Source organism: Puma concolor, chromosome B4, assembly GCF_028749965.1.
Source record: "Puma concolor isolate L17-30 chromosome B4, mPumCon1.1.hap2, whole genome shotgun sequence".
In the NCBI taxonomy this organism is placed as follows: domain Eukaryota; kingdom Metazoa; phylum Chordata; class Mammalia; order Carnivora; family Felidae; genus Puma; species Puma concolor.
Window position 1 is genome coordinate 67334422 of NC_141673.1, and position 24548 is coordinate 67358969.

Here is a 24548-nt window from a genome sequence, read left to right on the forward strand (position 1 = left end):
TAAGGAGGGCACTTGTTGGGATGAGCACTGGGTAGTATATGTACGTGATGAATCACTAAATTCTATTCCTGAAATCATTATTACACTATATGTTAACTAACTTGGATTTAAATTAAAATAAAAAAATTTAAGAAAAAGGAAGAGCAGCTATAAATGAGACAGGAAGTATGAAGGACTCTGGGTGCAACTTTGGTACTTGCCCTTACATTATTTTCTGGGATAGATGCAGAGAACTCTGGAAAAAGAAGGAAACAAATTATGTGAATAGAAATCATGTTGGTGCCCAAAGGAACAGCTGGGAAAGAAGACCCTCTCCAGAACAATACACTCTGAACAATTCCCCTAGACAGGGTAGGACAGGAAGAGTGTAAGAGAAGAAGTTTGGGAATGTATCCACTTAGTCCTATGACAGCTTGTGCCAGGCAGAGTCCCTGTGTTCAGATGAAATCATCATAGCTACTGAGCCCTGCCCCAAAGGAGGTAGATCTCACCTTTCTTTGTCCAGTCTGGAAAGGCTGCTTATAAACATTCAGTACTGTATATACCACAGTTGGGTACCTCTCTGGTCTTGATCCTGAAACACTTTTTCAGTGTCTAAGTTTCAACTACCTTTCTCATGCCCAGGTGATGCTCCTCTCCTTAGATTCCACTTTTTTCTAAGACTGTATATCTAGTTTATAGCATCAGAGAGTGCAGTTAAGCAATGTTATGCATAGTTTCCAACTCTGACCTGATAGCCTACAGCCTGTCCTTTAGGTAACTTTCAGGATTCACTGTGGTGCCCCAGCCTGATTCCTGGTTTATGCTAATCCTGAGTTGCTTGATAGCTGATAATGCAAGGTCTAGCTAAGACTTAATTACCCAGCAAGGGTGACTCCTGAGCCCTTACTTATCAATTCCTCATCCCTGATCCCACCTACAAAGCCCTTTCCAGAACCCAAATCCTTATTACCTATGAATTCTGCCCAACAAGACAATCTGATGCCCAAGAAGGCTGCAGAAGTGTGATTTAAACACAGCTTCTAAGAAGTTGAATGAACTATAGAAGGTAGCTTTTGCATCCTCAAACATGGTGAAGTTCATAAAATCCTATTGCTAACTAGATTCTGAACTAAAAATATTACTAGATTGTAAACTAAAAATATGAAATAGTCCCAGCACAGTTGCTTCTTTCAATGATCTCAAATGCTTTCATCCAAGCATCTCTTCATTCGGATTTCCAGATGTTTCTTTATAACATGTCTCAGCCACTCATTGGGTTATCTGGTCTAACTAATCCTCAGAACACCTGTTTAGACAGTTGGAGCATTAACCCTCTGGCTGAGAAGCTCAGGGGAATGGCAACTCTGTTATTCCCACTAGTCACAATTTGAAGTCAATCTTGTAGTCAAGAACCTTAGCAACTGTACTCAAGAATTCATGGAGCTTGCTTAGATGTGGAATTAAGGAACTACTGGTTTGATGTATGTATTATGTATGAACCTTTGTTAATCTAGAGGGAGCTGGTTGGAGACAGATTGGGCCAAGAGTATTTATTTGATTGGTCCCCGTGAAGCAATGGGAACTTACTTGATAGTGAGTCGCTGACTCACTAAATTGATTACCAAATAAGTAAAGAGAAAAAAAATCAGTGAACTCATTTTTGTAAACAATTTGAGGGGCGCCTGGGTGGGGCAGTCGGTTAAGCGTCCGACTTCAGCCAGGTCACGATCTCGCACTCCGTGAGTTCGAGCCCCGCGTCGGGCTCTGGGCTGATGGCTCAGAGCCTGGAGCCTGTTTCCGATTCTGTGTCTCCCTCTCTCTCTGCCCCTCCCCCGTTCATGCTCTGTCTCTGTCCCAAAAATAAAAAAAAAATTAAAAAAAAAATAAAATAAACAATTTGACTCCCATTGTATGATGCATCTGTGTAGATTCAGCCTACATAATAGCTCTGTTAAGGTTTGAGTGCTCACAGATTGAGATGTGCAGAACTGTTTGCTTAAGTTATCAGAGTCCTGATATAAAACAAATGTCCATTTGTTTATTAAAATGAGTTTTAAGACCATGAGTAAAATTAGCTCTAGGATAAAAATAATCCTTAACATTTATTATGTTACAGGAGGGTGGGAGAGACACTTGTCTTTGTCTCGTGTGTCGAAAAAAGGAATCTTACCAACATCAGAGAGTGAGCAAAGTGATAGAATTTATTGAGGGGAAGTATAAAGCTCTCAAGAGGGAGAGGGGTCTCACTGGGTAACCACTGAGGATTTTTGTCCCTGACTTTTTATTGGGACCTTATCAGAAAGTGTGAGACTCCACTCATGGCAGGTCACCCAGGAAGGTCTGGAATAGGTTTATCCTTTTTTTCCCCTCAAACCCGTCTGCCACTTCAGCTTCTCACCTGAAGCTGGAGCCTGCCTTATCTATCCCTTATCTATCCCTGCCTAATGTTAACCCTTTCCCTACTCAAACAGAAAAGCCAGCAAATAAAGTTCCAAAAAGATCAGAAGACTTGTCTAGATTAGTATTGTGTGATGAGAAGTTTCTGTGGTGATGGAAATGTTCTATATATGCAGCCTCCAAAAAAGTAGTCACTAGGCACGGGTGGTTATTGAGCCCAAGAAATGTGGCCAGTGAGACTGAGGAACTGGATTTTTAGTTTTACTTAATTTTAATTAACAAAAAATTAAATTTAAATAGTCTTGTGTGATTAGTGGCTATCACATTGGACAGCTCAGGTTTGGACTATTGTTTCTCTCCAGGAAATCAATGCCAAGTAATTTTTATTTATTTCTCTGATTATAAAAGTTATATACATATATGTATAATGTTATTATATATTATATAATGTAAGAATGTTATATATGACTCATACATGCATGTTTGTATATTTTCACATGTGCATGGTGTCTGTATGCTTGCATGTAAGGAATATATACAAAGTATTAATAGTAGTTATCTCTGGATGGGCAGTATTATACATTATTTATTCTTTTTAGGGGGATTCTCTGTATTTCTATATTAAGTATCTGTTAAAATAAGAAATAGAGTGTCAGAACAAGAGTAACACAAGTTCAAGTAAAAGAAAACCATAATTAAGAAAATATAAAGCCCTTTTTATTTGACACATTTAGAGATGAGTACTCTGGTATTAAGTCATTTTTCCTTTAATTCTGTTTGTCTGCTTATCTATCTCTATCATCTATCTAATTATCATCTATCTATCTATCTATCTCTATCATCTATCTATCTATTTACCTATCTATTTATCATGTATCTACTTTCCCTTCAAAATTGATTACACTCTTGCTACTCAATTCAATAATGAGCCAGCTTAGTAGCATCACGTGGGAACTTGTTAGAACTACAGGCTCTTAGGACCTGTGCTTGCCTTATTGAATTAGGATCTACATTCAACCAGATTTCCATGTCTACATAAAAATTTGGTAAATAGTGAATTAAATCCAAGTATAGTTTGGTAACACTTTTATGTAACATTTTAATGTGTAGATTTTCTTTACATTAAATACTTTTCTAAATGTGGTTTTAAAATATGGATTACAGTATTCCATAGCATGGGTTTACTTAACTTTTTTTTTTAACATTTATTTATTTTTGAGAGACAGAGAGAGACAGAATGCAAGCAGGGGAGGTTCAGAGAGAGAGGGAGACACAGAATCGGAAGCAGACTCCAGGCCCTGAGCTGTCAGCATAGAGCCTGATGCAGGGCTTGAACTCATTAATTGCAAAATCATGACCTGAGCCAAAGTTGGAAGTTCAACCAACTGAGCCATATAGGTGCCCCAGCATGGGTTTACTTTAATCAAATAATGCATTCTCTAATATAACAGTTAAATAATTTATAGTTTTCATAGTTATCATGAAAACTGATAATTCTATGATAAGCAGTCTTGTGGCTAAAATTTGATGCAATAACCGATTAATTATTTGAACCCAGACAAGCTAGGGAAAGGGATATGATCTTTGTGAAAACTCTTGATACATATTACTACATGATATCCAGAGACATTAAACCAGTTTATACTTTGGCTTAAAGCATGTGATTATGCTTATTTTGTTAGATTTTCACCAACATTAAACATTGCTAGTATACTTAATTTTAAACATTTATTGGCCCGAAATTATATTTTATTTTATATTTTATAAAATATTTATAAATATATTTATAAATATTTATAAAATATAAAAATATTTTATAAAATATTTTATATTATATTTTATATTCACTAGAGTGAATAAATTTTGAATACTTACTGGATTCTATTTCTCCTATTGTGAGGTGCATATTTTGTATTTTGCAAACATTTGATTGGTATGTCTGTGTTTCTGAATGGTTTTAAAATTTTCTGTGAAGATTTCAATCCAAAGCTAGAAAGGGCAAAACACAAAAAGGAACCTGAGCTGGAGGAGAGTTAAATATCAACCAAGAGTATGACAAAAAAAATAGAAATAGAAATAGAAATAAAGTTTGAATAAATAAAGTTAAATAAAAAAATTTACTGAAATAGGCCACATTTTAAAGGTTTGAAAAAGTAAACTATCTTTTCTCGCATAGTGAAATTGAATTAGAAATCAATATCAGAAGGATAAATAGAAAAGTCCCCAAATACATTTTTTTAAAAGATACTCTATTTTTAAAAATATATTTATTTATTTTGAGAGAGAGAGAGAGACCACAAGATGGGGAGAGGCAGAGGAGAGACAGAATCCTAAGTAGGCTCCGTGCCATCAGCACAGAGCCTGAGGTGGGACTCAAACCCACAAACTGTGAGATCATGACCTGAGCTGAGTCAGATGTTCAACGGACTGCACGACGCAGGTGCCCCCCACCCCCCATACATTTCTAAATGCACATAGGTTAAAAGAGACATTGCAAAGGAAATTAGAAAATATTTTGAATTGAAAGAAAATGAAAGTAATATATCAAAATTTGTAAGACACAGCCACAACAGTACTGAGACAAGAAATCTTTTAATACATCTATTAGAAAAAGAGAGAGAGTGGAATTCAATTTTCTAAGCTTGCACCTCAAGAAGCTTGGAAAAAAACCAGCAAATTATATACAGAGCAAGTGGAAAGAGGAAAATAATCAAGAGCAGTAAACAAAATAGAAAGTAGATGTACAACAAAGAAAACAAGGAAAGCCAAAGTTGATTTCTTGAAAAGATCAGAATAAATGGTAAATTTGCAGTATTGACCAAAAATAAATAAATAATTAAAAAATTAGTGATATCTGAAATGAAAAGGAAGAATTACTACAAATCTTATAGACATAAAAAACTTATTAGAAGGATGTTATGCACAAATATATCAAATACTCGTGAAAATATAAGTATCAAATATTTATACAATTTCCTTGAGAAACACAACCTAACAATTCTAACACAAGAGAAAATACAAGGTTTGAACACTTCAGTATCTGTTAAATAAATTAAACATGAAATTACAATGTTTTCCATAAAGAAAACTCCAATCTACATGACTTCACTGGTGAACAAATAGTACCAGTTTTACGTACAAATTCATCTATAGAATGGCGATTGTAGGAAGAATCCTCAACTTGTTTTATGAGGTCAATAATAACCCTGATACTAAAATCTGACAAAAGCGTGAAAAGAAAATAGTCCAATAATTATCACGAACATAGATGGAAAAATTGCAAGCAAAACATAGCATATAGAGTCAAATAATTTATTAAAAAGATAATATATCATAATGAAGAGGGGTTCGTTCTGCGAATGCAAAATTAACAGTCAGAAATCAATCATTGAGAGAGGCAAATCTAAAAAGAGAGAGGGAAACAAACTGTAAGAGACTTTTTTTTTGCTGAGCAACTTTAAAGGTAACTTATTTACATTGTGATGTATCAAATTATATATGAAAATTAGTAATTTTATAACTGTGATAATAGCAGGGTAATCAATTTTTAAAAAAATTATTCAAAGCTTATTTTTTCCAGCAAAAGTAAAATGATTGTAAATTGAAATTAGTTTCTTAAATTTTTTTTGACTTTTTTTTAATTCTCAAGTTAGTTAACATATGGTGTAGTCTTAGCTTCAGGAGTAGAACGCAGTGATTCATCTCTTACATATGACACCCAGTGCTCATCCTGTCATCCATTTAAACCACTTCCCAACCCCCCACCCCCATTAACCTTCTTATGGTTATGAGACTCTTTTTTTTTTTTTTATGTTTGTTTATATTTGAGAGAGACAGAGACAATACGCAAGTGGGTTAGGGGCAGAGAGAGAGGGAGACACAGAATCTGAGGCAGGCTCCAGGCTCCGAGCTGTCAGCACAGAGCCCGACACATGGGGCTCGAACTCATGAGCTGAGCCAAAGTCGGATGCCCAACCAACTGAGCCACCCAGGTGCCCTGAAGTCAAATTCATTTAAGGATGAGTTTGTAAAAGAGGCTTGAGAAAGGTATAAACTGACATTAAATTCTTCTGGAAATTCTCATTCCCTTAGCACCCTTTTCACATAATGACAGTAAGTCAGATAATTTTAAATATAAATGAAACATGCAAACCCTGTTAAAATGCATTTGTAATTTTTAGAACTATATGAGTTCTTGTAGCAGACTTGAACAATGGCTTTAGAATCATCAAACACAGCAGCCACTAAATATTTACCAGTTGCCTGCTTGACAAAGAAAGGACTACAAAGATGGCCTCAGGACCACTAAAGAAAAGAACAAAACCAGATGATTAGTCTTGATTACTGTTTGTAGCCTGTGTTCTACGAAGGAATGCACCCTCATGCCTTTAGAAGAAAGAGTGAGAAAATAGGAACTGGGGAACTTTTCCTGATCAGTGAAGATTCTATGAGAAATAGAAGTTTCTATATTGTAGAGTTTCTTACAGACTCTCACACTTGAAATTTGGTCACCAGTTCAGGTAGAGAATGAAGAGTTTGCTCTAAATGTGTGTGTGTGTGTGTGTGTGTGTGTGTGTGTGTGTGTGTCTGTGTCTGTGTGTGTGTGTGTGTGTGTGTGTGTGTGTGTGTGTGGAGAAAGCTAGAGCAAGTCATTATTTACATTAATAAGTGGGATCAATTCAAATTTATTTCAATTTTTCTGTTACATAATAGTTAAGAACATGGACTCTAGATTCTGAGCTGCCTAGTTTGAATTCCAACTTAAACCATTTAATATGCATCGTTGGGTTATTTTTATTAACATCCTTTACTCTAAGTTTTCATGTTCATATATGTGACTGGCCAAATTTACCTTATGTCAATAATAATGGGATAGTGAGGGGCGCCTGGGTGGCGCAGTCGGTTAAGCGTCTGACTTCAGCCAGGTCACGATCTCGCGTTCCGTGAGTTCAAGCCCCGCGTCGGGCTCTGGGCTGATGGCTCAGAGCCTGGAGCCTGTTTCCGATTCTGTCTCCCTCTCTCTCTGCCCCTCCCCCGTTCATGCTCTGTCTCTCTCTGTCCCAAAAATAAATAAACGTTGAAAAAAAAATAATAATGGGATAGTGAATGTAAATTATTTAAGTTCTGAGACAAATTAAGAGTTGCAAACATGTTTGATATTTGCCTCATATTAACAAAAGGATTTTCTAAGCTTTAGGAAAAAAGAATCTTCATATGGAAAGTTGAACGTATTTGATTACATAAAAGTTAACATTTCTCTTTCTCTAAAAAGGAAACCCACAAAATTAAAAGACATTTTAAGGAGGTTTACAAGTTGGAATCAACTATGACAGACGATGTTTAATGTATTTATTGTATTAGTTAAATTGATAAGAACATCACCAACTGCATATATTAGTGGGCAAAATAGATGAATAATTAGACAAGAGAAAAGTAGTAAATAAATATGTAACATTGTTCGTGTCAGTAGTATCAAAAGAAATATAGATAGATACAAAAATTTAATTCCTGGCCTATAAGTAAAATATTTTAAAAGCAGTATAAATAATACAGGTTACATTGGAAAGAGAGACATTTGCATACGTTGCTGGCATCACAATAGTCGTAAAATACTTGGCAAAATAATCTGTTGAAACATGTCACAAGGCTTAACAAACATCATACACATTTGATCTAATAATTTCCAAGCATCAAAATAATTATAACAAAAATATGTTTATGAGATATTTAATGCATTGCTATTTTTAGAACTGAAATGTCACCTGAACTGTACTGTAAAATATATGGAAGATAAATTATAATAGTGAAATAATAAACTATTTTCCATGATGAGAAAATGCCAAGCACACTTTGGAATATAAACATAATAGATTATTAAAATAATTAAAACTAATATTAGTTATATTAACATAAAAGTCACAATATAATTTAAGTAAAAAGCTGTATATATAGTGATACATGTTGTATGAATTTTATTAGGTATAAAGATGTAAACATAATATAAAACATGTTAGTGGGAATTATCCTCTTGGACTGGAGTTGGTTATAGGGCTCACAGTGAAACAGATGCTAAGTTTCCTCTTTTAAAATGAACTGCCAACAATGACCAAATCCTTCTCTCCTTGGCTTTCTAACAGGTAATAGTGATGAGGGAGCATCGGGTGAGCTGAGAACAAAGTACAGGCTAACAGCACTCCCAACCCTACCCTTTATGGAATATGTGTGATATTCCTGGACACTCCTGGCTACCCAAGAACAAAGGAAAGGGGTTTAAGTGCTTGCCATGGTAATGTGGGAAACAAAGGCAAATGAAAAAGTAATTCACTTGCTGCTTACAGGCCATTGACAAGTCCTTGAAACAGGCAGAGTGACCTTCCTCTAGAAGTTTAGCTGCTTCCATGAGGACACTTTGCTAGGAGCAAAAGGGAATCTTGGCTTACCATTATCCTGACCCCTCAGGATCCTGTAAGTCTACTTTAACATATAAAAACTTCCATTATCTCAACTCTCCCAAGATATATGCTGGCAGTCATACTCCAAGTTTATGGCCACCTGATATATATCTGAAGGGTCTCATGATGAAGGTTTTACTAAACGGTAATAAAGGGCATTTTCGTAACACAACTAGCCCCTCAAGGTCCTGGAAACCTTGCTTCCAAAATTCCTTATGTTATGCCCAGAATTCATGATCCCCAAAGACCACTAGGGAGCCGAGTCCGATGCAAAAGCAAAGAGCCTTTATTCGAGCTAGCTCGAGCTCAATCCCCTACCTGCACCGACGCAGCGGTGAGATACCAGGGAAAGAGAGCGAGTTTCAAAAGGACAAAGGTTTTATTGGGGCCTGGGGGCAGTTGGTGAGGTAATGGCTATGGCCTCAGCCGATTGGCTGGGGAAGGGTCCTGGGGAAGGGTCGAGTCCTGTTAGGCAGGTGAGGGGGGGTTACTCAAGGGGAGGAGGTGTGGTCAAGGTGAAGGACACAGAACAAGATGGAGTCGGCTGGCGTAGGCCCGCCCTTTCACTTAGAGACTTACTCTATCCCTAACCCCCTCCCAACCTGAGGGTATATAACCAGTTACCCATCACAACCCCCATGCAGCTCTTTCTGCCCACGGGTCCGGTCCCCATGCTTTAATAAAATCACCTTTTTGCACCAAAGCCATCTTCAAGAATTCTTGCTTGGCCAGCAGCTCCAAACCCCCCACCATCACTGCAAGACTTCACCAATAGAATACATCTGCTGCTACTACTCCAACACACGTTGAACAATACATAAAAGAAATTCTGGCGTTTTAGAGAGGATGAGGGAATCTTGAGGTCTTTGTCTCATATTACAATATGTAGGGGATTATAATATGTTTGATGGACAATCATTTCTTCCTCTTCTTGCAGGTGAGAGATGGGTAGACTCCTTTCCTAGAAATCACATAAAGAAAGCACCAAGGAAATTATGTATAAATGTAGGAATTCATGAAAGAAGACTGACCTATCATTTCTCTGTATGAAAACTTTTGATAACTTAAGGAATTCAGTTTCTTTCAAATCAGAAAATATTGGTTCACATTAATACAAATTATATGATGTAGTAACAAAACCTTTTGTTTTGAATATAGCAAGAAATTAACTGAAAAGGAACAGTAAATGCTTTATAGTACCCATTATAGACTGTCACCTTTGCTGTCCATAGAACAATACCTCAGTATCCACAAGTGAATATATTTTTTTTAACATTTATTTATTTTTGAGACAGAGAGAGAGAGAGCACGCATGAACAGGGAGGGTCAGAGAAAGAGGGAGACATAGAATCTGAAACAGGCTCCAGGCTCTGAGCTGTCAGCACAGAGCCCGATGCGGGGCTCGAACCCACGGACCGCGAGATCATGACCTGAGCTGAAGTCGGCCGCTTAACCGACTGAGCCACCCAGGCACCCCTCCACAAGTGAATATTAAGCAGGTGTCAGGACACCTGGGTGGCTCAGTCAGGTGAGTGTCCAACTTCAGCTCAGGTCATGATCTCATGGTTTGTGAGTTCGAGCCCCGCGTGGGGCTCTGTGCTCACAGCTTGGAGCCTGGAGCCTGCTTTGGATTCTGTTTCCCTCCCTCTCTATGCCTCCCCCTCTCACACACTCTCTCTCTCAAAAATAAAACACTAAAAAAAATTTAAGCAGGTGTTAAATTGATCTACTATTTCTTGTAGCATAATTCATGTGAATATGAATAAAAGTAGCACAAAACAGAGCAACAATTTTTAAAATTATATACGTGATGAATCTTCTGTTAAGAATGGCCTACTGATAAGCATTTACAATTATGATTTAAATATGAAATGCCTTTGAATCAATGGACTAATAATCGCTCAAATTCTCCAAAGCCAAGAGAAAAACATCCCGAAATACTAAAGGGGCTCAAATATTTCTCTCTCATAAGAAATTTGGAAATATTTTGATGATAGAATCTAAATGAATTGTTACTATAGAAATGTATCATTAGGATAAAGGACATTTAGGAAAATTCATCTTCAGTGAATTGTCATTGGTTAGGTGGGCACCTAAGGAAATGCAAGATTCCTGCCGGGAGCAAAAATGTTGCTCTGAGCACTTAGATGTGAGCAGGCATCAAGGAAAGTAAGGATCTGCAAAGGAAAGGTAGAAGCCACCAAATATGTCCAATTTGCAAACCTACTCAGAACTTAACCTCTGTCTGCTTGTTTTGGAAATAGGATTGCATTGCTCTGGTACTTCTGTTTTTCCTGTCACTGTCTCTTTCCCTGAGGCTGTGGGCACTACTTAAACCCAGGAAATGGTTAGCAGGTTTGCAAGTTACTCTAGGAGGGCAATTTTCCACAGGCCTATTCCCACCTTAAGCTTTCTATAAAAACAAATGTTTGGGAAGTCTTCAGCCCCATTATGGTAACTCACTCATTTCTCTTCCTGCAACTTTAACCAGAATTCATTACCCAGTGGCCCTGTGAACTTGTTATGACTGTTCTCATTCAAAGATTCAGGCAATTTTCCATTTAGGAAAACCATGGCTTTCAAACTCCACTACAAGTGATGATAGTTAATTTACATCACTCATCTTAATATATATGAAAATAAATGAGAAATATCGATGAACATGTTCTAAGCAAAATTTTATAGTGTTACATGAATATTTAATCAATTATTTTTTTTTGCTTTCAAGTAGGACTGACCTAAATGATCCACCATATAATAGGTCTTTGTTTTTTTTCTTAATCCTTTCTGATTAATTTTGCCAAACTGGACATCATGAACTGTCAGGAAGTACCCCTTAATGTCAACTCACTCGATGTTTTGCCACATATTTTTATTATAATTACCCATAATCCTCTCTCTTTATTCTGCCCCTGGAAACATTATAAATATTTTCCCAGTGTTCTCTGCAGAGCATCCTTCACCTCCTTATTTTTTGGTCTGCAGATGAGAGGATTCAGCATGGGAGTGATCACACCATACTGCAGAGATCAGATCCAGAGTGGGGGGTAGATTCTGAAGTTGGAATGAAATAATGAAGAAGACCTGAGCCATAGAACAAGATCGTTGTGGTAAGGTGGAGGAGCAGGTGGAAAAAGCTTTGCTTCTGCCAGAGGTGGAGGTGATGCTCAGGATGGTGGAGATAATGTGGGCGTAAGAGAAGATTGATAGGGAAGTTACAAGGCCATGTGGGAGGAAAGAGCAGAATATGACAAAGAGGTTTGTAGAAACATCTGAGTAAGAGAGAAGGAAGAGAGAGGGCAGCTCACAGCTGTAGTGTGGGCTGGTATGGTTATCACAGAAGACCATTTTCATTGCCAAAGGGACATTAATGAGTGTGTCCGGAATGCCCAGGTTCCATGAACCCTACACTAGCTGCAAATACCACTGTTTACTCATCACCTGGCCATTGAACAGTGGGTGGTAGATGGCAGCATAGTGGTCTTAAGCCATCTCTGAGAGTAGGCAGACTTCAGTCCCTGCCATGATAGATACAAAGAAGACCTGAGCCAGGCAGCCCTCTTCTGAGATGGTTTTCTTCTTAGAAAGGAGATGGTTTTCTTCTTAGAAAGGAGGTTTTCCAACATCTTGGGCACAGTAACAAGGGAAACAGAGGTCTAAGAAAGAGAGGAAACTTAGGAAGAAGTACATGAGGCTGTGGAGGTAAGAATCAGCCTTGGTCACCAGCATCATTGTCAGATTCCCTATTAGGGTCAGGAGATAAATCACCAAGAAAAGCACAAAGAGCAGAGTCTGAATGTGGGGGTCAGCATATAGTTCAAGCAGGATAAACCCTGTGATGGTGGTGTGGTTCCCCAAGGCCATTTAAAAAGGATGGCCCCTAAATATGATTATGAAAAGCATGGCAATGAAGTTTCTATTTTCCTCCAACCAATTTTCATATTGCTTTGATTCTCTTGTAATATCATAAACATTCAGAAAATATGTCTTAACTTCCATCATGGGCCAAGTTTTGTGTCAGTCACATGGAACATAAAGAATAAGATTTGATGCCTACATTTTAAAATGTCATAGTTGAGGGGCACCTGGGTGGCTCAGTTGGTTGAGCATCCAACTTTGGCTCAGGTCATGATCTCACAGCTTGTGAGTTCAAGCCCCGCGTCAGGCTCTGTGCTGACAGCTTGGAGCCTGGAGCCTGCTTCGGATTCTGTGCCTCCCTCTGTCTCTGCCCTAACCCACTCACATTCTGTCTCTGTCTCTCTCAAAAATAAATAAACATTTAAAAAAATGTCATAGTTGAAAGAAGAATACAAAATAAAGACAAGCAATTAAATCAGAATATGAGTAACTGAAATGGGAACTTTAAGTTTGATTAAGAGAGAAGTCATTAATGTCATCTAATTTAAGATAAAGGAAGAAAAATTTAAGGATAAGTATGATTTCTCTAGGAAGTCGTGGAAAGGAAGGCCATTTAACTGGAAGATCAGGATTGAGAAGTAGAAAGGCATATTTAGTAAAACGTGGGCATTTCTTAATAGTTAAGAGTTTAGAATATGAGTAGATAATAGTGCAATGACTAAGGATGTAGGGTCCTGTGTCAGACTAAAATCAAATCCCAGCTCCACATTGTGCATGTTACATAACTGTCTTTGTCTTCTGTTTCCTTGCTGAAAATTAGGATAACAATATACCTCTGTTAGACTTGTTAGGAGAATTAAATGTGATAACATATGTTAAGTGCATTTTAAAAACCTGTACACTATTTCTTAATGTACTGTCATCATTATTTGAGATTACAATTGTGGCCTGAAACAAATAATATCGTCATGCAGAATTATCCCCTATCAGAGTTAAAGTTATTTTTGCCACTACTGCTCCTGTTCCTTACTGAAAGGAGTATAATAAAGTTATTTTGAAATCACTAAAGATAGATACTCTCCTTTTTCTATCTCCCACCTGAAAGAGTTTGGGATTTGGAATCACATTGAAATGTTCAAGGGTTAAAGACCTTAAAGTTACTGAGGGCAATGTTACTCAGAACAAAAAAGCAGCCAGACTTGAGAGATGCCAAAGGAGAGAGAAGGTGAACTTGTGGCCCCAGAAAGAAATCACTTTCTGGGATGGATGTGTGCTCCATGAACGGCCAGACCTCCAGGCAAATAAGGAAGAGGTCATATAAAGGAGTACCTTGCCAGTGTCCATGGCATAGATCACTCACTCAGACAAGGCAGAAAAGAGGTAAAGTAGGGACAGAATTTCAGGAGCCCATGATCCTAGAACTCTGAGAGCTTGGCAGGACTTCTAAATTATTCTGGAATTACCACAAGAAGAGATTCTTCCTAAATAACTTTCCTCTGTCCATTTTAAGAAGGCTTCTTAAAGAGGGGAATAGAGCATTCAGTCATGCACATATTTAGATTTATCCTTTGACATTCATCCTGAGACACTTCCCAATACTCTAGTACCAACACCTTTCACTGTACCTTGACTTTGCCCAAACACTCAGGTTTGGTTTATAAAAATACTCTGCCTGTTTGAACATTGGATGTTATGCATCACTTCTAGCATTGGTCAGATGTGTTAGAATTGGATCTTTGGGTCACTCGTAGGACTTATACAGTGGCTGGGTGTATTTCCTCTTCCTGCCATTCCTTTGTTGCCCTGTTCCCAATAAGTTCAAAACCTGACCAAGGTTAACTTTGAGTGCTTACTTTTCAACTGATCAGCCATCAACACATCCCTGTTCCATTTCCAATACCCAAATGCATGTTACCTGTACATCTTCTTCAACAGACGGTCTACTCCCTGATGTGGCTATAGGGCTTGTGTTTGATTCAACTTTTAAGAATGAAAAATGATTGGGAGAAGGCACTTTTTTTATACCTGATTTTATGACTGAGGTTATAAAATTCTACTGATAATATTTTTTTTCATATTCTTCACTATTAGAGTGAAATAGCTACAGGGAATTTTTTTCTTTCGAATTGTCTGAAACACAACCACCCTGCCACCTCTTCATTTGTTCCTCTGTTTTCCAAAAACCTTGTCTCAGCCATATATAGAATACTTTGGTCCAAGTAATCCTCAAAGCTGCTTAGTTTAGGTACCTTGAGGATTGACTACCAGGCAACAGTAGCCCAGAGAATGGTTGATGCAATGCCAATTATTCCCTGTAGTCAGAACTTGAAGGTTTTATAGTAAAGAGTACCAATGGGGTTCCCTTAAGTGTGGCATTTGGAACTTCTAGGTTGAAGCAAAGACCAAAACTGTCAGATGTGAACTCTTGATAGGGAAGTTCACAGGGGACAGAAAAGGCAATGTTTTTTTTTTTAACTGTCTTCCTTGTAAAAAACAAATATTTTTCACTTGACACTCTAAAGCAATTTCACCCAGGTAAATCTGCTGCGTACATGTGAGTTGAAGATAAAATGGGTAAAAAATCATAATAAAGGAAAGAAATCTCATAACTAGTCATTTGTCCAAACTGCCCAGTCAACTTTTTCTGGTGTGATTAACCCATATACATGAATCCATATATACTTTAGCCATGTGATGGCTATATAACAATTTTCATGCTTAGTGATTAAGATTTCATTTAAGCAAGCATTTACTTATTGAATGTATCATGTATTGAGTCAATATATTATGATAAATCATAATGCCCACTTATTTATGATATACTATAATGTTATCATTCAAACTAGAATGCTTAATAGCGATTTTCATCCCCCCTGTCAATTTATTAAATAAACATAAGCAATAGAATTGTAAGGAAGCTAGATTACAAGTCCATTTTAGAAGATTGTCTTCCTGCAGGAAACATATGTGGATACTAAAATTATTTTATTTACATTAGTTTTTATAAAATTAAAATTAGGTATATGAAATATTTACATATATGAATATATAGTATTTATATCCCAGCCACATTTTCTGGGACCCACTTGAGTTCATCTGCATAGTGATAGATTCCCAGATCAAGTACCTGCATCAATTTACTTCTACAAAAGAGGATAATCTCTAGAATAATAGGATCTTGCTCCAAGCACGCATACTCAACCCAGAAGTTCATGGAGTTAATGGCCATCAGGATCAAACTTAAACAATAGGAAATGGAAATCAGTGGATAAATGCCCCAGGAGGAAAGTTCCTGAGTTATGTATCACACGGTTTTTCTGAGGGTCCCCAGTGAGATTGAGTTCTAGTTTCCCATTATAAAATCATTAACACATCCTTTATTGGTTTTTCTTTCTTGTCTCATGCCTCCCATTTCCTTACTTGGAATCCTCTCAAAAATACTCTACCAGTACCCAAATCCGTGTCTCATTAAATGCTTCTGGGAGAATGCAAAAGAAGATGGTACCAGATGAAGTTCTAGAGAACAGTGGGATTTTGCTAATACATCCCTTGCCAGTTAAGGGGCAGCAGGGACTTTTCCTAGGGGTAAGTACTATGGGGATAACCCCTTTAACATCCAATTACTACGATTCTTTTGATTTGAATGATGTACATATGGAAGTGAAAGTATTGGCTGTAGCTGCAGCAATTCAAAAATATGTGGATAATGATGATTATAAAGATTGTGGAGAACCAAGCATTTGTCACTTGAGCTAGAAGCCCTGAAATAGGAAATGATACTTTCAAATCAGTCAGCTATCAACTTAGGGTACACTGCAAATCCAAAAATATTATATGGAAGCATTGAAAAAACCCTTATTTCCCATTGCAGAAGGGGAGACTGTACGAAAACAAAGTTCAAGATTTGATCTTAAGGTAGCTGAGCCATTAAGAAATCTAAATATGCAGCTCTAGAAGGTTTCCTGTGCTAAAGTAAAGGCCTTGATAAGGAAGGGACTAAACCCTGCAGTCAGGAATGTGAATATTTGGGTGGACAGAGAACCCTGAATACATATTGTCTTAAATCTTCAGGCTTTCAGAAGTGATGGTCTCTCCCAGTCCTCTTTATCAAAGTCCATCACTCTCACACTGCTTGGATGAAAAAGCCTTGCCTGAAGCACATGTTTCACAAGATGATGTGTGTCCTCTTCAGGGTCTGTCCTAACTTCCCCTCATTGCTTCTAGACCAATAACATAGGTTAGACCTCAGGACTGTAGGAAAATTTGGCATCTCTGTAGGAAGAAATAGCTTATTCATTGAAAGGGCAGCAGGATACAGTTAATATATACTAGCAGGAATTTGTGGAACACATATATCCTAAAGGTATTTGTGGGAGAAGGGTGACTTATTTAAATGGTAGCACTATCACATAATTTAAAATTTTAGGTCCCTGAAAGGGTGCAATGGAAGCAACCACACAATAGAGTAAATTAGCTGAAGTTGCCAGAACTGCCTCACACCTACTAAGGAAAGAAAAAAGACTTGTGCATGTTAAGTAGTTTTACTATTTATGGCTGGAGTATCCATCATCTGACTGTGTTCTTCATGAGGCCCTCCCTTTGCTAAAGTTCTAAGGAATTCATTACTGAAAAGAGCAATGGAATCACTCAGAACCTCAGCGGAGTCTGTCTTAGGTAGGCAAGGTTTGATGGTTGGAGATGCTGCCATGGAATTGGGGTACTTATTGCCAAAGGAAATAAGATTATGGAATAGCAGAGGCCAGATGACTGTCTTTAATAGTCAAGTGTAAGGTGAATACAATTACTGTGATGTGCACCAAGGCCATATTGGCAACCAAGGTGTTTTGGCCTGCAAACATCTGTACTGATGCATAACTGATCACAATGTGCATAGTGGGGAGATAGGCAGCCAATGAGCCATTATTTCTTTACTAATAATGGCCCCCAAACATGATCGGGAATAGTGAGCAGAATGCTGATGTTAGCTGCCACCATGAAAACTCATGGTTCCATGTCAAGTTTCCAGACGTGAACTAGTTTTAAGACCCAGAGTCCATCTCATTAAGGGGAAGCCAAGTGTCCTTGAGGAAAGTCTTACAGTCACATATAGTATTTTCAAAACTGTTACTCAAATTCTTTTTCCAAACTGTTAATTTATCAGACTAACTGTACACTGAGAAAATAAAAATACTTAGATCTTTTGAGGGATATTATGCACAGGGTCTGAGCTAAACCCTGATACCTGGGACATAAAACACCATCAAGTCCTCATGGGCAGGTAGCCTCATGACACCCACCGTTATTGCACCAATGTTTCACCTAAATGTAGTTCACACCTATGGCCTCATAGAAATTTCCCCATGACCAGTTGATGGAGAAAGACAAAACCCAGGTTTAGTTTGTGATTGAGTTTGCTAAATTAATTAGTACAAGCTGAAAAAGTCTGATGATATATATATACCACATTTCTACTCAGGGGTGGCTCCAAGAGGTAATGAGGAGAAAGTCTCCCAATGGACAGAACTTTGGGTGGTGCACTTTAGACATCAACTTTGTATGGAGACAGAATTGATCCAAAATAGGGTTACACATGACCTCTTGGGTAGTGGAAAATAGCTTAGCTGAATGGTCAGTGGCCAAGAAAGAGGAATATTGAAAGGTGGGACAAAGAAGTCTTGGGAGAAGGAAAGTGGATGAATGTATAAGTGTTCATAAAATGTGTGGATCTTGGTTTCTCATAAACCAAGAAGGCCCAGGAAGGACAGGAAGGGTCAACAAGTGGGGGCCTGCCAACTTTTGTCCTTGATCACCTCAGCACTTGTACAATGGGCCAAAGGTATAGCTATAATACAGGGATGGAGTTATGCTTTGGTCCAATGGCATAGACTCCCTCTCACCAAGATTGACATAGCTGTTGTTGCAGCTTAGTGTCCAAGTTGTAAAAAGCAGAGTGCAATACCAAAGCCTTGATGTAGAACCATCTTTCAGAGACTAACCAGCCTCTTGGCAGTAAGTTAATTACATCAGACATTTTTTAGTCTGGAGAAGCCTCTAATTTCTTCCCACTTGTATTAGCACTTGTTCTAGATATTAGTTAACCTTCCCTTCCCACAGTGCCTCCTATCTAAGGACTGATAGAATACCTAATTTATAAACTTAGGGATCCTGCATATTGTTACCTTGTATCAAAGGACCCACTTTAGGGCAAAGAGCTGAGACAATGGCCACATGACCATGGTGTCCCTTGTTCCTACACTATACCACTCACATGGAAGCTTCTGGTCTGACAGAATGTAAAAATGGTGTAAATGGGTGATATGCCAGCTTGATTATCACACCCTCAGTGAACATCTTCCATGGAGCAGACTAAACAATGAAGCAATGGCCATTATATGATGCTCTGTCCACATTAGCTAGAATACCAGGGCCTCAATAACCATAGGGATAAAGTTGAATTAGATCTTCTCATCACCATTCCTAGTGACATGTTTGGGAAACTTGTGCTTTCCATATCTGACACTTTAGACTCTGGGGAATTAGAGATTGGAGGACTTTGGGATAAGCTAGGGAGAATGCTCCCATCAGCTAATGGTGTGACATTTCCACCAAACCTAATGATACAACTGCTGCCTGGTCATTTTGGGCTTCTCATGACAAATAGGAAGTTATTAAATTTATGAGGGTTCTTTATCATGAGTATCCAGAGATGCTTCTACATAATGGGAGCATGAAGATGAATATCTGGAAGGTAGGTGGGTTCCCTGAGGACCTTTTGCTTCCATGTTTAGTGATGTAGTAAATGGGCAATTGCAGCAACCAAATCCTGACAGGAGCTAGGTCACTGGGCCTTAAATTCCTCCTTTCACTGGTCTGGACTGATGAGTTATTTAGGAATGTAAATAACCAATAATTCTTATTTTATAAAACTCAATTTCAGGATATTTCAAATATGGAAAGAGATACAGGACATTTTATGAAACAAAATGAGACCGACAGAAATAAAAAAAGTAAGCTATAATAAAAAAATCATACTTGTGGCCTTCAGCTGGCTTGTCTATTAGGCAGCCAGTAGTGTCCTCCTGTGAGAAAAGGAGTGGGGCTGGGGTCAGGGCAGCTCTCCTCTACACTCCCCTGTGCACTTGTATACTTGGAGCCCATAGGAGAACATGGCAACAAAACAACCTGATATCAGCTAAGAAACAGAAACAAGAGTCAGTGAATCTGAAGAGAAATTGGATGTTCCCATTGGCTCCATAAGCACCTATGGACTATGGCATGAAAAGTAAAATGGGTCAATGATATTGAGAAGTCAGTGCTCATAAAGAACTTTGAAAAGAGTGGATGGGCCCAAGTGACGGAAAATATGGATTGGATTTTTTACTGGGGAGGTGCAAACAATCTGAAATGTTTTAGGGTCAAAACTGTGTACTGAAAAAAAGACAATCTCCTCAACAAATGGTATTGGGAAGACTGGACAGCTACATGCAAAAGAATGAAACTGGACCACTTTCTTACACCATACACAAAACCAAATTCATAATGGATTAAAGATCTAAAGATCTAAATGTGAGACCTGAAACCATAAAAATTCTAGAGAACACAGGCAGTAACCTCTTTGACATTGGCCGTAGCAGCTTCTTATTAGATATGTCTTCTGAGGCAGGGAAACAAAAGCAAAAATAAACTATTGGGAGTTCATCAAAATAAAAAGCTTCTGCACAGTGAAGGAAACAATCAACAAAGCTAAAAGGCAGCCTATGGAATGGGAGAAGATATTTGCAAATAACATATCTGATAAAGGGTTAGTATCCAAAATCTATGAAGAATTTATCAAACTCAAAATCCAAACAACAAATAATCCAGTTAAAAAATGGGCAGAAGATATGAATAGACATTTTCCAAAGAAGACATCCAGATGGCTAGGAGATACATGAAAAGATGCTCAACATCACTCATTACCAGGGAAATACAAATCAAAACTACAGTGAGATATCACCTCACACCTGTCAGAATGGCTAAAATTAACAGGAAACAACAGGTGTTGGAAAGAATGTGGAGAAAGGGGAATCCTTTTGCACTGTTGATGGGAATGCAAACTGGTGCAGCTACTCTGGAAAACATGGAGTTCATCAAAAAGTTAAAAATAGAACTATGATCCAGCAACTGTGCTACTACGTATTTACCCCAAAGGATACAAAAATACTGATTCAAACATGCACCCTGATGTTTATAGAAGCAGTATCAAAAATAGCCAAATTATGGAAAGATCCCCTTTGTCCATTGTCCTGATGAATGGACAAAGATGTGGTACACACACACACACACACACACACACACACACACAATGGAACATCAGCCACAAAAAAGAATGAAATCTTGCCATTTGCAACTATGTGGATGAAGTTAGAGAGCATTATGCTAAGTGAAATAAGTCAGTCAGAAAAAGACAAATATCATATAATTTCATTCATATGTGAAATTTAAAAAACAAGGCAGACAAACCTAGGGGGGAAAAAGAGAGAGAGGCAAAACAGGAAACAAATCCTTTTTTTATAAAGTTTATTTATTTTGAGAAAGAGAGAGATGGGGAGGAGGGGCAGAGAAAGTGGTAGAGAAAGAATCCCACCCAGGTCCTGCACTGCCAGTGAGGAGCCTGATGTAGGGCTTAAACTCACGAACCATGAGATAATGACCTGAGTTGAAATCAATAGTTGGACACTTAACTGCCTGAGCTACCCAGGCACCCCAACAGACTTTTTTTTAAGAAGAAAAGTTTTTTTTTAATGTTTATTCATTTTTGAGAGAGAGAGAGAGAGATACAGAGTATAAGTGAGGGAAGGGCAGAGAGAGAGGGAGATACAGAATCCGAAGCAGGCTCCAGGCTCCAAGCTGTCAGCACAGAGGTGAACGTGGGGCTCGAACCCACGAACCGTGAGATCATGACTTGAGCTAAAAATCATGACTTGAGCTAAAGCTGTATGCTCAACTGACTGAGTCAGCCAGGCACCGCCCAATAGACTTTTAACTATAGAGAACAAACTGAGGGTTGTTAGAGGGGAGGTAGGTGGGAGGATGGGCTAAATGGGTGATGGGCATTAAGGAGGGTACTTGTTGTGATGAGCCCTGGGTGTTATATGTAAGTGATGAGTCACTAAATTCTATACCTGAAATTAATATTACGCTGTACATTAACTAACTGGAATTTAAATAAAAACTTGAAAAAAACACACAAAAGAAATCCTGCATATTGGTTCTCTGATGATCAAATAGGCAAACCGCTTTTCATATTTGCCACATTTTCCAAACCACTATGAACTGACCCAGAAAAATCTGATGAAGGATGTTAAAAGATATAGGACACAAGCAAGAATAAAATATTGCCATTGAGACAACATGGATGAAATGAGGGCATTATGCTAAATGAAATAAGTAAAAAATGAAAAGATAAATATTGTAACATCTCACTTATATATGGAATCCAAAAAAGTACACAAAAAGACAAATGAGACAAGAATAACAGCAACAAAATGAACAAAAAAGAGAATAGATTGGTGGTTGCCTGAGGCTAGGGATGGGGGGTGGGCAAAATGGGTGAAGGGGGTCAAAAGGTAAAATACGTGAACAAATCATAGGGATGTAACGTACAGCCTGGTGACTACAGTTAATAATACTGTACTGCATATTTGAAAGTAGCCAGGAGAAAGGATCTTAAAAGTTATTACCACGAGAAAAAAAATTTTGTGTGGTGACGGATGTTAATTGGACTTACGATAATGATCATTTTGCAGTGTATACAAACACTGAATCATTATGTTGTACATCTGAAATTAATAAAATGTTATGTGAGTTATACCTCAATAAAAAAAAAGAAAATGAAATTGATAACCAAAGGATTCACTGGGAAGAGTGCAGGATAGTGGGGCAAAAGGATGGTAATAGCAAGGAGGTGTCCTGGGGTGCCTGGGTGGCTTAGTGGAGTGTCGGGCTCTTAGTTTTGGCTCAGGTCACGGTCTTGCAATTTGTGGGTTCTGGCACCATGTGTTAGCAGTGTGGAGCCTGCTTGCGATTCTCTCTCCTTCCCTCTCTGCCCCTCCCCTGCTTGTGTGTGCACACAGTCTCTCAAAATAAATAAATAAAACTTAGAAAAAAAAGTTAAAATAGAAGGTGTTTTCAGAGAGAAAGGACAGGGCAGGATTATACCATGTGCCCTTTGGTAGACTTTGTTTAATGAGATGATGAGACTGGGTGATTTGACATTCTAGAAGACATTCATCCATCAGATGTTCACCCACTACGTGCAGGGTATTGGCCTAGCTTGTGCCTTTGGTTCAGTACGCAGTTTGTGCATTGAATAAAGGTTGGGTTGGAGTGGTGTATTGCATCCACACGACTCCTGAAACAGAATGCTACGGGCACCAGTGACAGTCACAACAAAGTTTATTACAATGAGAGGCAAGGCCGACCGATCGGGACCAACACTCTTGATAAGAGTGCGGCCCCGAACAGCCGGGGTACAGAGTTTTTATAACCGATCACATCGTTTTATCATCACCTGGGAACAGAACAAAGAAACAGGTTCCAGATGAGTTAGAAACAGTTGCCTAATGAGGTGTTTACTTTAGACTTTCTGCCTCTAAGTTGCAACCAGTGGATCTCCTTGACCCTGCCTCTGAGGCTCTTTTCTTTGAACTTTTGTTTCCTTAATTGGTGAAGCCTAATTTACAAGGGTATGAGGCGTAGTTTACCAGAGCAAAGCAAGGCTGTTATCTCTTAACCTTCAGTGTCAACACAAAGCTGTTATTTTTCAAGCTAAGCATTAGCCCTACACTACAATTTAACCCTTACAGGTGGTCTAAAATCTAGGCCAATCCCTATTTGCCAACGGTGAACTTGTGGGAGTGGCAACTGCCCACAGGAGTCCCTGTTTAATGTTCATACAAAGATTGTAGCGGTTCTCCTGGAAGCCCAGAGTTTCTTGAGAATGGTCATGTACAGCTCTTACTCTCAGGGCACTTTTAGGGTAAATCCACACATTTCCCTTGAGTGGGGACAGAATGTGTGACTTCTGGAATATGGTAAAGGTAAGGGATGTCACTTCCTTGATTAGGTAATGTTATAAAGCAAAGTGAAGGGATTTTGCAGAGGTAATTAAGATCCTAAGTCACTTGATTTTGAATTGGTCAAAAGGAGGGTTATACTGGGAGGGCCTGACTTAATCAGCCATTAAAAAAGGGACTCGATGGGGCGCCTGGGTGGCGCAGTCGGTTAAGCGTCCGACTTCAGCCAGGTCACGATCTCGCGGTCCGTGAGTTCGAGCCCCGCGTCGGGCTCTGGGCTGATGGCTCAGAGCCTGGAGCCTGTTTCCGATTCTGTGTCTCCCTCTCTCTCTGACCCTCCCCCGTTCATGCTCTGTCTCTCTCTGTCCCAAAAATAAAATAAACATTGAAAAAAAAAAAAAAAGGGACTCGAGGGGCGCCTGGGTGGCTCAGTCGGTTGGGCGGCCGACTTCGGCTCAGGTCACGATCTCGCGGTCCGTGAGTTCAAGCCCCACGTCGGGCTCTGGGCTGATGGCTCAGAGCCTGGAGCCTGCTTGCAATTCTGTGTCTCCCTCTCTCTCTGCCCCTCCCCCGTTCATGCTCTGTCTCTCTCTGTCTCAAAAATAAATAAAACGTTAAAAAAAAATTAAAAAAGGGACTTGACCCTTTTGTGCAGAGAGATGCTCTCCTGCTGGCATTCAGGAAGTAAACTGTCATGTTGTGACTGCCTATAGAGGGCCATGTGGCAAGGACATACAGGTGGCCTCTGAGAGTTGAGGGCAGCTACCAGCGAGTAAGAAGCTGAGGCCCTCAGTTGTGAAGT

The 24548-nt window shown here is 38.6% G+C and overlaps 1 pseudogene; it reads right to left on the bottom strand.

The window, feature by feature from the left end:
• Positions 1-11752: 11752 nt before the first annotated feature.
• Positions 11753-12695, bottom strand: LOC112867538 (olfactory receptor 8S1-like; annotated as a pseudogene).
• Between the last annotated feature and the right edge of the window lie 11853 nt (positions 12696-24548).